The following is a 16,300-nucleotide window of genomic DNA, read 5'->3' on the forward strand; positions in this document are numbered from 1 at the left end:
AATATTATAGTTGCTTAATAAAAATATATTTTTGAAAATAATTATTCAATCCTTGAGAACTTCATGTAGGTATACCATTTCTTTTAATCATCCATGGTCTGTCCAACACCTGCTAGACCTCCCCTGCCAAATCTCTATCCCAATCCCATGTTCTCTTTTACAGCCTACTGAAAACAATCCATTTTTAGCTTGCAAGTATGGGTGTGGGGCCAACTATTGGAGCCTGGGCATCTTAACAAGGGACATTTCTCCAAAGAAAACTGATTCTCCTTATCCTAGAAGACATCAACTGCCAAAGGGCCTCAGCTAGAATCGGGGTGTCATAAGCTCTTCTTCCATTTATGCTGGAATGTTGACAGCCTGGAGTTCTAAAGCACTTTTGTAAGCAACCACAGCTACTGTGAGTTTGTGGATGTAATGTATCACAATGTCCAGAAAACAAGGTTTCACTGTAACTTCCTAATCTCTAGCCCATGCAGATTCTCTTCACAGGTGTTGCTTACATTGTGTCAAGTCAACAATCAAAACTATTTGCTACAGCTTTCTAGAAAGGGAATCTTTTCTAATAGAAGGGTCATCCCTCTCTATACTAGCCAGAAGGTGGGGTAGTCATAAAGCTCAAATATTTTAGTTCGTGCCAACACATTTGAATATTTCCACATTTGCTTCAGTTAGCACTTTGTTATAAAAAGCATTATCTTGGGTAAGGTGGGTGGTTGCATTTTCTGCATTCCCCAAAACTACAGATTGCTCCTCCAGAGTAGTTTGAAAACATTCACAACCGGAAATGATAACATTCCTGACCAGAAGGGGTGAGAGACCATTATGCAGAGCTATGGGTGCTTTCCTATCCTGGTGTTAAATATTCCATCAGTTGTCACTTATCCCCTGTCTCGTCCTTTCAATTGTACTGTTCATATTGCTCTATCATTTTAACTAATTTTTAGTTAATAAAAATCTATTTTTGAAAATACTTATTCATTCCTTGAGAACTTCATATAGGTATACAATTTTTTTTTAATCATCCACTGGCTGTCCAACACTTGCTAGACCTCCCCCTCTAAATCTCTATCCCAATCCCATGTTCTCTTTTATAGCCTACTGAAAACAATCCATTTTAAGCTTGGAAGCATGAGTGTGGGGCCCACTTATTCTGTAAATACTTATTTTGTAAATACTTACTTTGTATTTTCAAAAATATATCATTTTCCTTTCTAAAATTTAATTGTGAAAAATTAAATTAAGCTGTACTTTAATAGTTGATATTGAAAGTGACTTTTTTTTTATTTTTTTTTATTTTTTTTTAATTTTTATTTTGCAATACAATTCAGTTCTACATATCAGCCACAGATTCCCTTGTTCTCCCCCCTCCCGCCCCCCTCACCTTCCCCCCAGCCCGCCCCCCATTCCAATCTCCTCCAGGGCAAAGCCTTCCCCACAGACTGAGATCGAAAGTGACTTTTAACACACTTTTAGATAAGAGATTTTATTGGGTTAAAAAACCATGGTGTCATTTATGTATCTAAGCATATCAAAAACTTATTTGATAACCCCATGTTTACCACTTCTGCTTAGGAGAACAGAATATGATTCAACATTTTCTCGTTCATTTAAAGTCCCTAGTTTTCTGTATGCAGACTACCTTATGATTTTATAATTGTAATTTCTTTCCTTTTTGGTCAAGTATGATTATATAGATGTGAAATTTTGGTAGGGTATGTTTGCAGAGATCTGTGATGCACTTATGTATATGTGTGCATGAAGGTCCACATTCATATGGGTATGAGCAAGCCCCTGTTTGTGAGTGAAGGTGGAGCCCAGTAGTTCTTCCAGTATCACTCACCACTTTATTTTTCCCTCATTTTATTTTTTGGGGTGTCTCATTGAACTTAAATCTCACTGATTAAGAAGGTTGGGCAGTAGAAGAGGCCCAGGGATTGCCCAATGTCCAGCCTTTTGGATAATGAAATATGCATGTGCTTTCACAAGGCTTTTTGATAGGTGTCAGGATCCAAACTCATGGTGTCATTCTGAGCAAAAGGTTCTTCACCAAATGAATCCTATGCATCTCTGTTTTAGTGAGGTTTCTTAGCATTTAACTGACACTTTTTTTCTGATTTATGTTCTGTTTGTAATTCAGTACCTTCATAATATCTGTTTTACACATATATAGACAATCACTACCTGTTTCTTTAATATGTAGAGTAATGTGTCATAAATGAGGGTATTGATTTTGTTAATCTTTTGAACAAAAATAGGGTTGGAATCAACTTGATCTTAATAAAAATTATTTATATTGAAGGGAGAGTTATACACTTGTATTTTATTGTTGTTATATTATAAAAGAGGACCTCTTTCTATAGTTTATACTGGCCTGGGAATCACTGTGGATACTAAAGTGGCTTCAAACTTGCCAACTTTATGCTTAGGTTCTCATATGCAGACATTAAAAATGTGTTCCAACATATTCACCTGTACAAAATTTCTAATTCCAAAGCATCTTTGTTCTTCAATGTGGGTCTTCTTTCAGTGTAGTATCTTTTCTAGCTTCTATTTTAATATTTTCAGCCATATTACTCTATCAAAGTTTTTATTAAAATATTCATTACAAATAAAAATAACATCACTGTTGTTATGCTCTTGTTGTATTACTGTATGTAGAGATTTGGTCTAATAATTTTGTACTATCATCTTAGAAATTTCATTTTTTAAGTAACATTGATGAAAACAAATGTTACCCAGTGACCCTAGTTCTTTCTAACAGGAGTTTTGTTAAACAACGTGGACCATTTTCTTTCATTGAAAATGGAAGGTAATATGTACGTAGGACAGAGGCAAATGTTCGCATTCATGATCATTTGTGTGACCTAATTCTCAAAGCCACAGAACAAGGAAGGAGTTGTATATGTCCAAATAAGAATTGAATCAATTTCTTAATTGCTAATGGTAATTACATGCAAAGTTAAAATTTTCTTCTCAATGGGTTTAACGCACAATTCCGTTTCCCCAGTTGTTCGTGAAAATTCTAACAGATATAAACCAACCATCTACATATGGTAAAGAGGAATTTTAAATATGCTTGAGCAGTCATTTGACATTGAAATAACTGTGTTCACACAGTTCAGTGTTGTGAAACATTTGGTGGCAATGAATTCTGTACTTTCTTTGATATGAAAGCATTTAAAGACACCAAAAGGGCAATTTAAATTGAAAACTAATTGTTTTTGTAATGTTTGCTGTATATAGAATTAAATGTGGCTACAATATCAGTAATAATGTGCATTCAAGCTGAAAAATACTTTCTTTACAAATATAAGAAAAAACATATTCAGTAATTTCACAAGTTGAAGATCAGTCAATCGTTTTAAACTCTGACAAGCAACAAAGAAGCAGACATAGAAGCACATTAATGTGTTGTAGCTGAATGTGTTGCGCTTTAATGTCAAAACAGTGTTCAGAATCTTCCACTCCTATCCCCTGCTGCCTCTTTTATAGCCATAAAAGAAAGCATAGAATTATTTCAACATGCATTTGCTTGTTGAATCTTACTCTATTAAATCTTCAACCACATATTCCTTTTCAAACTAAAGTCTTTCTAAAGACAAGTTTGAAATCTATTCTTCATGGTAAAGTCATGCATATAAACTGTTCATGGCAACCACAGTGATGTTTACAAAGCCTTATTGTCAGTATCAAATTGTATTTTTGAAAGAAATTGAAACAAATGATCTGCATTGCCTTGTTATTTAAATATCTAAGTTAAAACAGACCATTAAATTATATATTCTGAGAAAATCTTAGTAATATTTTATATATCATAGTATTTATTCTTCATAAACACATGTGGTACTTCCAAAAGAAGACAAAGATACAATACTTACAAAATTTCTTCTGAATCAATCTTACAGCTCATTACTGCTTTCAGTGCTTGGATCTGGTCAATTTCTCTATGCTGGCCAGGCTCCTTGAGTTTCAAATCTTCCCACCTTAATGGTATTAACTATTAATTGTTTTTAGTAATAAGCATTTCATTTCAGCAAAAAGCTCTTATTCACAATCTGTTTCAGTCAATAAGATATCATTATAACACAAACGGTGAATTTGAGTTTAAAGACAATTTTAGTTTTCTTTATATTAAATTACAAATTTTATATGACAAATGAAAGCAATCTATTATGGTTTGTCCACATCACTGTTGATATTTTCTATATCACCCTCTATTCTCCTTGCAGAGTTATTACAATGGAGTACAAGTGTAGAATACAAACTCAAAATTATCTTGAAACACATAACAAGACATTTGATCATTTTTATGTAATATAGATTTAAAATAATGTTGCTTCAGCAAAGGACAGAGTAGCTGGTTTTATCTCTAACTTAAAGCTAAGTATCTTTCTATATTTTGCTAGATGAGGAAAAATAAGTGCATTAGTTAATTTTCTATTGCTGTGTTAAACACCATGACTGAATCAACTTATGTAAGGAAGGTTTAGTAGGGACTTATACTTCTGCAGGGATGTGTCCAATACCATCACTGCAGGGAAGCAGAGCAAGAGGCAGGCATGGCAACTAGAACTGGAAGCTGAGAGCTGAGGTTTCCTATCTGGAACCACAAACAGGAAACAAAGAGAGGGAACACAAAATGGAGAGAGTCTTTAAACTATCAAAGCTCACCCCCAGTGACATACTTCTCCAGCAAGCCAGTACCTCTACCTCCCCTACAAACAGTGCCACTAAGTGGAGACCATGTATTCAAATGCCAGAGCCTATGTAGGGTATCCTCACTCAAATTATCAATATTTTACTCCATAGCCCATGTCAGCTCCTGGTCAAAACACAAACTGCATTTAGTCAGACTTCCAAATTCCCCACAGTTTCTCACAACCAATACTATTAAAAAGTCTAGTCTTTTCAGAGACTCAAAACAATGTCTTAATTGAAACTCTTTTTGAAATAAAAAAGCAAATGACATACTACCTACATATAATGACACAGGATACATATTGCCATTTCAAAAGGAAGGAATGGTGGCATAGTGAGATAATACCATGTCGCTAGAGTTTTCCTGCCTGGCCCACAGTCAGGACAAATCTCCGTCACCCGCCAGTCCCACAGCCGCTCAAACCCGACCAAATAAACACAGAGACTTATATTGGTTACAAACTGTATGGCCGTGGCAGGCTTCTTGCTAACTGTTCTTACAGCTTAAATTAATCCATTTCTATTAATCTATACCTTGCCACATGGCTCATGGCTTACCAGGATCTTCACATGCGGCTTGTCGTGGTGGCAGCTGGCAGTGTCCCTCTCTCAGCCTTCCACTTCCCAGAATTCTTTTCCTTGTCCCGCCTATACTTCCTGCCTAGCCAATGGCCAATCAGTGATTTATTTACTGACCAATCAGCAACACACTTGACATACAGACCATCCCACAGCAATACCATACCAAATAATGACTGGAACCTGGCAGAGCAAACAGCAAGGCCTCTAGCTTCATGTCTGGTGTAAATGGGATTAGGTTTTACTGCCCCTCTGTCTTTGATGCCTGAAAGATGGCTCTCTCTCTTAGTTTACCTTCCCACATGAATCTCTCCATGGCAAATATTCCATGGTTTTGGTATCTCTAACATCTTGGGGTCACCAGTGCAACCTACTCTTCATTTTCACAGCCTCTCCAGGACTCCATGTGTAGACTCTGTTGCTACAACCCTGGCAGCTTTCCAAAATGAAAGAGGTTTCCACAACTCCTTTCTCATGCATCCTTCGTGACTCTAAATCCAGAATGCTACTCCACCATCCACTGCAAGCTTTGTATAGATCCTTATCCCATTGAATGGTGTGTTGTTGTGTGTTGTGTGTTGTGTGTTGTTGCTGTCTTTCACACATAGGAAGATTAGCTCTTGGAACATATGCCCAAAGACTTTCCAACCATTCTCCTTAATCTCTTTATCTCTTTCCCCATAAACCTTGTCAGAATCACTAAGTTTTGTGGTGTCTTTTTCCTCTTCCAAGTATCCATTTTGTTTTTGATTTTTCTTCCTCACTTACTCATGCTCATTGTTGATCTGTATAAGGCTGGTTACTAATAATCATATTTAAGTCTAATAGTCAATACTAGACCCTCTTGAAATCTCTTACAACAATGAAATTAGTCCCTTACTTTTAAATTTAGGCACGGATAAGTTTTAAACAATGACAGAAAGCAGATACTTTTTTGACAAAATTGTCTCTGACCCACTTGCTCATAGTGCTTCCCTCTGAAATCTCTTGAGCTAGTCCTCTACAGTTGCATATAGTTTATTCCAAAGCCATTTTAAGTGACCATTGACCAGGAACACAGATTTGAGTTACTTTTAAGTCCATGTTCAAATGGGGAAGCAGTTTCCTAGGGTTTTTATAGTTTACAGGACAAGGAAATTAATAAATCAAGGCAAGTTTAAAAATACATTGCTGAGCACAGGAGAGAAGTAAATCATGAAATGGATGCATGGATGTATGAAATGGAAATTGAATTTTCTTTTTGCCTAAAATATTATCTGATATCATTCTTAGCTCTTGGATTGATAAAAGCTAGTGTTCTGCTAAGTTAATAACCTCTACAAGCTTTTTGTTTATTATTACAATGTCTTAGTTCAGATACAAGATGGGGCAAGTAATGGCTGTTTCAGAAGGCTAAAACTAGCTCAAAATACAGTAATTAGCCTCTGAGTCTACAGAATTCCAATCCTCACCAGTACTGAAATTCCAGTAGATCCATCAGGATCTGCAGACAGAGAAACCCTTTCCATGAGTTTTTGCTTCTTTTCAGGACATTCATTCACAGGTTCTATTGCAGTGATAGATAACTCTACCAAAACTAATTTGGGAAGGAAAAGTTGTATTTGGCTTATGTATCCTACATTAGAGTCAGGAACTGAAGCTGAACCATGATCAATGCTGCTTATTTGTTTGTTCTTCCTGGTTTGCTTGGTTTGCTTTCTCACACACCACAGGACCGTACTTTCTGTGAGGGGTTCCACCACTCACCGTTTGCTAGGCTCCCTCATATCAAACATTAATCCACAAAATGGCCCCCAGGTTTGCCTACAGGTGAACCTTACATAGTCATTTTCTCAGTTGAAGTTCCCTCTTTTCAGATGACTCTAGCCTATGTTAAGTTGACAAAACTAACTAATACTGCAAAGATTAGTTCTAATGAAACAACTTTAATTCTAGCTGAAAAATGTAAGCAATATATATATATATATATTATGATCTATTGTATGAACTAGCAAATATTTTAAGTCAAATATTTTAATTTGAAATAGAATTCAACTTCAACCATTAAGATTTTTCAAATTCAGTACCTTTACTTCTTAAATGTAGTATGTATAATGTTATTATTTTCCCCTTTATTTTCTATTTTTTAGTTCTTTTGAAACATGGGGTGTTTTTGTAGGCTCCCACTCAGGTGTAAAAATAGATACTCACTGTTTGGGAATAAATCTTCAATCCTGCTGTGAAATTCTTCATAAAGGCATCCTGCCTTCACTAGTAAATTGAATCATACTGTGGTGAATGTAAGAAGTAGCACTCCCATCAATTAGATGAATTTAATCTTTAAAGATAAGCTCAGTTTGATAGCCATTAAATGTACCTTAAATTAAAATGAAGAGTGCACCTTTTTGTCTCAACAAGAATTATTCCAAAACAGAGTTTTAACAAAATACATGCATCATAATTTGGTTTGGATGACAAGTATAGATAATCTATATAAATCCTCATAGGCAGTGCATATGGACCATTAATTATCCAAATCCCCTTCTCAATTCAAACTGCATTAACACTGTATAAGACTTTGTTTCAATTAAACATTTTCAAAATGATTACTCATAGAAAATGATAAGCAATTTTGAAATTAATTTAATAAGCATTATATTATGAAATCACTGACAATACATACAAAGAGAAAGTGCACATAATACATGCAGAGCTGTGTTGGTTTTATCACTCTAAAGTTACATTTTTATTGTATATTGTCTAGTGATGACTGCTTACAGTACATCACAAGGACTTAGGAGTACCATTTCACAGGATTTTTTTTTCTTGTTTGGTTGTTTCAGTAAGTACAGAGAAAATCTTTACGTTTTACTGAGCAAAGGAAGAAAATCACAAAGAGACTTTGTTATTCCCAACAAGATAAGGACCTAAGCTAGCTGGAACTGACAGTTGACAAAAAGATACTGTTCAATAAAAAGTGAAGTAAGAGTGTTTGGATTTTAAATGCAATATTATATCACTCTGAGTGTGTGCTTGTGTGTGTGTGTGTATGAGCAGGCACACATCAGTAAATCAGCACATGCATGTATGTATGTAGTCCCTACCTGAGATTCTATCCACAAGAATTTTTATTTTAAGTGTACATATTACTAATTTTTGCAAGTTCATTAAAGATCAGAATGGTGCTATATGTCACATCAAATTAGATTACATTTCCTACAGGTCTTCACCCATTCTTTTACCAAGGCACATTTTTCTATACATAGCACCTAATGCTTACAAAATGATATCTGACTTGTGAAATGCATTAGCCTAATGTACTACTAGTACATTAAAGAAGACTGTTACAGATAAACTACCCATCAGCAACAAAGATAAAATTTTGGAATCAATCTATTCATACAACCCAACTCTAGTTTCTATAACTCAAGCACTCATCAGACTTATCAGGTATAAGTGATCTCTTATCTTTTTTCACACAAATCTGAACACTTAAGGAACATTTATTATTAAACACTAAATATTTATTCACAGGAATAGTTGTGAACTATAAAATAGTTGCATTAATAATAGATAGTGACATTAAAGAGAGTCTGCATTTCTATCAGAAATGTAGATAATTTTAGGATATTTGGAACATAGTATATAATTATTCATTCTTCTCTAGTTTCCTCAGGTATCACTTGATTTATCATGTATCTTAGATTCTATTATCATTTCAGTAGTAGCAGAAAATTTATGTACATCTGTCCATTTATAACATTTTGCTTGTCTGTGGTTGTTTAAACAAGAATGGCCCCAGAGGTTCATATACTTGAATGCTTAGTCATCAGGAAGAGGCACTATTTGAAAATGATTAGAAGATGTAGCCTTATGGGAGGAGGTATATCACTGTGGAAGAGTTTTGAGATTTCAAAAACCCATGCAAGGCCTAGTTTCTCTCTCTCTCTCTCTCCATCTATGGATCATGATATAACTCTCAACTACTTCCCAAGCATCATACCTGCCTGCCTCCCACTATGAGTATAAATGCCTGAGCTACTGAAATTCTCTCTCTCTCTCTCTCTCTCTCTGTGTGTGTGTGTGTGTGTGTGTGTGTGTGTGTGTGTGTGTGTGTGACACTTTCCCCTTGATGAAATGAAATCAGTACATAGTGGAAACGGTCCTTGATAGAATGAAATGTTAAGGAGAAGTTAAAACTAGAGAGAAAATCAAAGAGTGAAATGAGACTGCTGATTCTCCTCTGTAAGAGGGCTAGTATCCAGTATATAGACAGATAGGAAAACACAGTACTCTAGAGGAAAGGAGAGTATGCTAAGAACCACTGACTTTTCTTTATACAGTATCATTTCTATTAACATTAAGAGTAAATATATTTCTTGACTTTTCCATCCATATAGGAAATTTTTGTTTTTAGAGCATATAAAATGTTTTACATTTATATTCCTATTTGAAAATTTACATAGAATCCGTTAAGTTTGAATATCTATTATTTTGCTAAGAGAAAAACTTGTCTGAGTTAAACATTTTATCTATTATTATATGGGACAGAATAAATTATTCCTTTTACTGTGGACTTTGTAGTCTACAAGGATAATAAAACCCTTTAGAGTCACATTACTAGGTATTTTAAAATGAATAAATTTGCATTATTTCTTAATATACTACCCTCTCCTTCCCTTGATATTCCAACAAAACACTTTCAGTCTCTTCAATGTCATTCCCCATATCACTGAAATTGTTTATTTGTGTTTATGTGCTTATACCAAATCTAATGTTTACATGGTTTTAATTGCCTTATTTTTAAGTTCACAGTCTTTCCTCGCAACTTTTAAATGTTTGGATCAACTCATTCTATGAATAATTGTCCAACGCTGTATTTAAACTAGGAAATCATTAGCATGGACAAGAAAAGAAAACTCAAACATGCACACACACACACACACACACACACACACACACACAGAGAGAGAGAGAGAGAGAGAGAGAGAGAGAGAGAGAGAGAGAGAAAGAGAGAGAGAGAGAGAGAGAGAGAGAGAGAGAGTTGGGGGAGAGGAATGAAACAATACTTCTGATATCTCAATATTTTCAGATACTCTGTACAATGCTTAGATTTAAATTAATTATTTTGGAACAATTCTTTTAATTTTTCAAAATTTCCAGCTACTTATTCTTTGTTTATCACTTTTCTTTTCTTGTATCTTCCCTATTGTTCAGTACACTATGCATCATTTGATTCTGGAACAAACTGCAGATTCTATTTCAACTATTAATATTATTTACTTAATGTCATATAGAGTTACCAATCTATATCTAGTAATTTCATATCTGTCCCACTGATGACAGCTACTAATTTTCTTTCTTTCTTCAACTACAATTTAAAATGAAAAATTCGGAGAAGCCGTTTCTCTTGCCCTCTGACCAGGCTTAGCTATGAACATGAAAATAGAAAAGATTGGCAAATTTTCTGCCCTTAGTAGGCAGTCGAGGATAAAGGGAATAGGTTTAGATCATAGAATTATACATAAAGGAGTTATGCTGTTCTCTGTGCCTTCACTCTTAAGTAATCAAAGTGCATGATTCTTTTTATTTCTTTTATAATGTACACAAATATATTTTCTAAATTTTGATTCTCTTTGGCTCTCACTACCCACATCCACTCTGACCATGGTGTACAGCCACAAGTTTCCCGAAAGGTAAGCATGAATACCAAAGGATGCCCTTGGTGTCCTATTGCCAACCTAACCATCCTACGTGCTTTCAACAACTTTATCATATGGTACTTTCTTTAATAAGCATTTTGTAGCACAAAGTTTTGTTTATAACATGTGTGCCTCTTTGTTCAGCATGCTTGATTATTTTATGCCTTAGATTTATTAAAAGACTGTTCAGTAAACATCAATTTCCTTACGAAGTATGAGCTGATGGTTTAAACCTTTCATCTATGCAACAGTGCATTTTTATCAGGTACTGTTGACATAACTTAGAACTTCCTCTTATTCGTAATCTACATTTCTTCAAATACACACATCTTTAGTTCCTTACATAATTTAATCTTTCATACTGTGGGGATAATAGTTTAATAACTACTTAAACAGAACATCCTAGTTCACTTTCCATCCCATCTGGGTTTAATTCTGAGCTCTTCCATCCCTGTGACTCAGAACAAATCCACATTTTCTGTTTCTTTTGCTACCGCTTTAGTATACTGTCATGATATTTTCAGACCTTTGCAAAAGAGCTTTAAAAAAATTCAAATTGCTGGGCAGTGGTGAACGCCTTTAATCCCAGCATTCAGGAGGCAGAGGCAGGCGGATCTTTGTGAGTTCTAGGCCAGCCTGGTCTACAGAGCAAAATTCAGGAAATACGCAAAGCTACACAGAGAAACCCTGTTTCGAAAAATCAAACAAACAAACAAACAAACATTCAAATTATATGAAGATCAAGATTTAAATGTACAAAAAAACTTAAAAATGATAGTTATTACATTACACATTACCTATAATTTGCTAATTATCGTTATTTAAAAAATATACAAAAATGGGCCGGGCGGTGGTGGCGCACGCCTTTAATCCCAGCACTTGGGAGGCAGAGCCAGGCGGATGTCTGTGAGTTCGAGGCCAGCCTGGACTACGAAGTGAGTCCCAGGAAAGGCGCAAAGCTACACAGAGAAACCCTGTCTCGAAAAACCAAAAAAAAAAAAAAAAAAAAAAAAAATACAAAAATGGAAAAGTAATTTTATAATTAAAAGAATGAATTTTTCAACAAGAGAATTAGCATCCTAAAGTTTTATAATTTTACTTGCATTCAGCATTAATATTAATGTTTTAAAAAACTTTTAAAAAATTTTTTCACTTGAGCCGGGCGGTGGTGGCACACGCCTTTAATCCCAGCACTCGGGAGGCGGAGCCAGGTGGATCTCTGTGAGTTCGAGGCCAGCTTGGGCTACCAAGTGAGTTCCAGGAAAGGCGCAAAGCTACACAGAGAAACCCTGTCTCAAAAAAAAACAAAAAAAAAAAAATTTTTTTTCACTTTACATACCAACCACAGTTCCCCCTACCTCCCCTTCTCCTGCTCCCCCTTACCACCAAAGTTTTTGTGGTTGTCTTTAAGCGGGTATTTCCCACAGAGGCCAATAGAGGCAATCAGATTCCCTAACACTGGAGTCACAGGTGGTTGTGAGTTGCTGGAGCTGTATGTTAGGATTCAAACTTAGGTTCTTTCCAGAAGCAGTACATTCTATTAACTGCCAAGTCACCTCTTGGAGTCCCAACATTAACCTTAATATCTTGTGTGTACCAGATAATAAATTATCTGAAATGAAAGTTAGGACTATATTCAAAACAAAAATATTGGCAATAGAATGAGATTTGATTGATTATATTGGGAAAGGTATTTTCCTGGTTAGATTTCTGTCAACTTGACACATCAGGATCACCTAGGATAAGTGAATTTCATTAGGAAAATGCCTCTATCATGCTCACCTGTAGGCAAGTCTATGGAGTATTTTGTTCTTTTGTTTTGTTTTGTTTTGATTTATTTATTTTTTTGTCATTAATGATTTATGTGATAGGTTCTAGAATACTGGAGCACATGCCCCCTAGGCAGGTGATTATTGGTTGTACAAGAGTCAGGTTGAGCAAGCCATTAGAAGGAAGCTGATAGGCAGTGTTCCTTTATGGTTTGTGCTTCATTTCCTGACTAAAGTTCTGGCTCTGATGTTTTATCATGATAGACTAAAAGCTGTAAGTTGAAATAAATCCTTTCCTCTCAAGGTTCTTTTGTACATGATTATTTTCTTTATTTTTTGAAATATATTCTGATTACATTTTTTCCCTATTTTTTTCTCCAGCCAGAGAAAAATTTCCTATTTTCCTCCCCACCTCCCTTCCCACCTGGATATACTAACCTCTGAACTATAAGCTAGTCCCAATAAAATATTTCCCTTTATAAGAGTTGCTGAGGTCATGGTGTCTCTTTACATCAACAGAGACTTTAACTAGGAGAGAAGTTGGTAACAGGGACTAGGGTACTGCTGTCATAAACTTGACCATGCTTTTGTTTAGAGAAATATTGACTTGGAGTCTTTGGAATAGGAAAGCAATTGAATGCTTTAAGTGAAACTTAATGGGCCATAGTAGTATGAACATGGAAGACAGTAGTGCTGAGCTTGACTTGAACTGTGGGGATCTGACTCACATGGTTCCATAGGAGAAGAATATTAATACGTGGTCTACAGACTGTTGTTGTGATATTTTGGTGAAGAATATGGCTGTTTTTTATCCTTGTCCAAAAAAATCTGCCTGAGTCTAAACTGAAGAGTTAAGGGTTAACAGGTTTGTCAGAAGAGATTTTCATAGAGCCTAGCATAGACTGTGTTGCTTTGTTAATAGTGGCCTTGTTTATACAGCTTATATATATACCTTGTTTACTAAGCTGAGCAAGGAAAAATACAAAATGAACATTTTGAGGAGAATAGGGGAGCCAGAGGAAAGTTTAAAGAAAGGCATTTTAAATGAAATAAAGGGAATGGCGACCTCAGGTCAAAACTCCACCAAGCTAAGCTTCCAATTTGTAAAAAGAAATTAAAGAAAAGCATGGGGCCAGGAATGGTGGCACTTGTCTTTAATCTCAGGAATTTGCAGGTAGAGTCCAGAGGATTTCTCAGTTCAAGGCCAGTCTGGACTACTGCTAGACTTCTAGGACAGCCAAAGTTATGCAGTGAAGGAAACCAACCAATACAGAAAACTGATGCAGATAAAATTGACCTAAACAAAGGGGCCATGTTCTAGCCCCAGTAAGCAGCAAAACTTAACAGCATTGGCCACATCGTTCTGGGTTTAGAGTCAAAGATACAAGAAAGCAGTTATGGAATCTCCCTTTGCCATGGGGGGGGGGGGAAGAAAAGAAAAACAAAACAAAAACACAACAAACCTCTGAAGCCAGATGTGTGGTCAAAGTGCCCCTTCATAGAGGCCCAGAGACGCCATTGTGTGAAGCTGTGAAGGTAAAGCCTGGGTTGCCCTGGAGACCCCAAGAGGTTGGAGATACCAGGATGGTGGGGTCCCTACGGACAAATGAGGAGCGGCACCAGCCCAAGAGAAAGAAGTGTGGCAGCCATCAAAGCTGAAAGGAGTTAGAGACTTAAAGAGTGCTTTGACCTCAGACTTGGAGAAGCAGAGTTCAGAGTTTGCCCTGTTTGTTTTCTGTCTTGTTTTGGTTCAGTCTTTTCTCATTATGTACTCCCCTTCCTCTGTTTTAGAACAGTAATGTATATCCTCTGCCATTATATGCTGGAAGTATGTAACCTGCTTTTTGATTTAGATTTTATTGAGAATTACAGTTAAGAGAGTGCCATGAGTCTCAGAAGAGACTTAGGACTTTTAGACAGGCTTGACATTGATAAACTATGGGGATTTTTTAAAGTGGGACTAAATGAACTTCTACACTCTATGGCTACAAGCCTCTGGGGGTCAGGAAATGGAATGTGGTGGTTTGAGTAAGAATGATCCCCCAAAGATTCATATGGGAATGCTTAGAGAGTGGCATTAGTAGGTGTGTCCTTGTTGGAGTACATGTGGCCTTGATGGAGGAAGTGTGTCACTGGGGATGGGCTTTGTGGTTTCAAGACCTCAAGCCAGGGTCAGTGTCTCTCTCTTCCTGCTGCCTATGTATCTGGATGTAGAACTCTCAGTTTCCTGACCAGCCCCTTGTCTGGCTATCTGCCGCCATGCTTCCTGCTATGATGACAATGGATCAAACCTCTGAAATGTAAACTAGTCCCAATTAAATGTTTTCCTTTATAATAGTTACTATGGACATTGTGTTTCTTCAAAATTATAAGTGGAATAAAACAAATTCAGAAAAAGTAGTATGTTTTCTCTCATATTTAAAATCTAGACTTTCAAAACCATTCAGAGAATGAGGATGCAGAAGGAGAACTAAAGGAAAGGAAGAGGGAGGAAAAAAGAAAAGTGGGCAAGGAAAATGAAAGTATAAGAATCATTTTTCTCTCATACATGAAATCTATATTTAAAAATGGGGATCAGAGGCTGAGTGGTTAACATGCTTATTGTACAAGAAAGAAGACTGGAGTTAGGACCAGAACCCATATAGGTGCCTGGTGGATGCTACAACTATCCTATAATTCCAGCATTGGAAAACAGAGACAAGAGAGCACTATGACGTGTAGCCAGGGACACTACCTTCATCAGGGAGCAGAGGATTTGATAGTGAAACTATCCCTCAAAGAAAAAGGTGGAAGTTCAGTGACAGAAGATCACTGATATTAACCTTAGTCCTCTACAACAAGGGTATGAAGTACATGTGCATATACCACCCATGCATACACACACACACACACACACACACACACACACACACGTGCACTACTGCATATATACTACACTGACATACAAAATAAAAAAAATATGTATATATATATGTATATATATATTTGTGCATGCATATATTAGTGTATGTTGGATGTTGGGGGGGCAGAGGGAGACTCTGGGTATAGAAGGGGATAAATAAGGAGGGCAAGAAATGGCAATGACGGTTAAATATAAGCAAATTATAATAGCATAGATGTGTAATCAAGCCAGAAATTAACCCATTGTTTTGTATTCTGACCTTAAAATGGAATAAAAGCTAGTTAAAGTGCTATCATTTTATTATTCCCATAAAAAATGTCTTTCCTATTTAGACAGGATTGAATTATGCCTAATATTAACTGTGAGGATGTGTTTAGCCCTAAGAAGTGGGAAATCTGAAAATAACAACCCTCTCAAATCTCCTTGGTATTTGTTCTCACTCAGTTACAAATGAATTTTAATAACTACACTTCAACAGTACTTTCAGTACCCTCAGGTTAACAGAACAAGCATTTATCTTCATGCCTTATTTTTCTTACTTTGCACTTTACTATGTACTTTGAATAAATGCTCAGAACTTACTTTTTTTCACCATCACCAAATGAAGACAAAATAGTTATTTACATAAATGATAATTAACAAACTCATATTGCACCTATGGTGAGATA

Source organism: Peromyscus eremicus, chromosome 9 (assembly GCF_949786415.1).
Source record: "Peromyscus eremicus chromosome 9, PerEre_H2_v1, whole genome shotgun sequence".
Taxonomy (NCBI): domain Eukaryota; kingdom Metazoa; phylum Chordata; class Mammalia; order Rodentia; family Cricetidae; genus Peromyscus; species Peromyscus eremicus.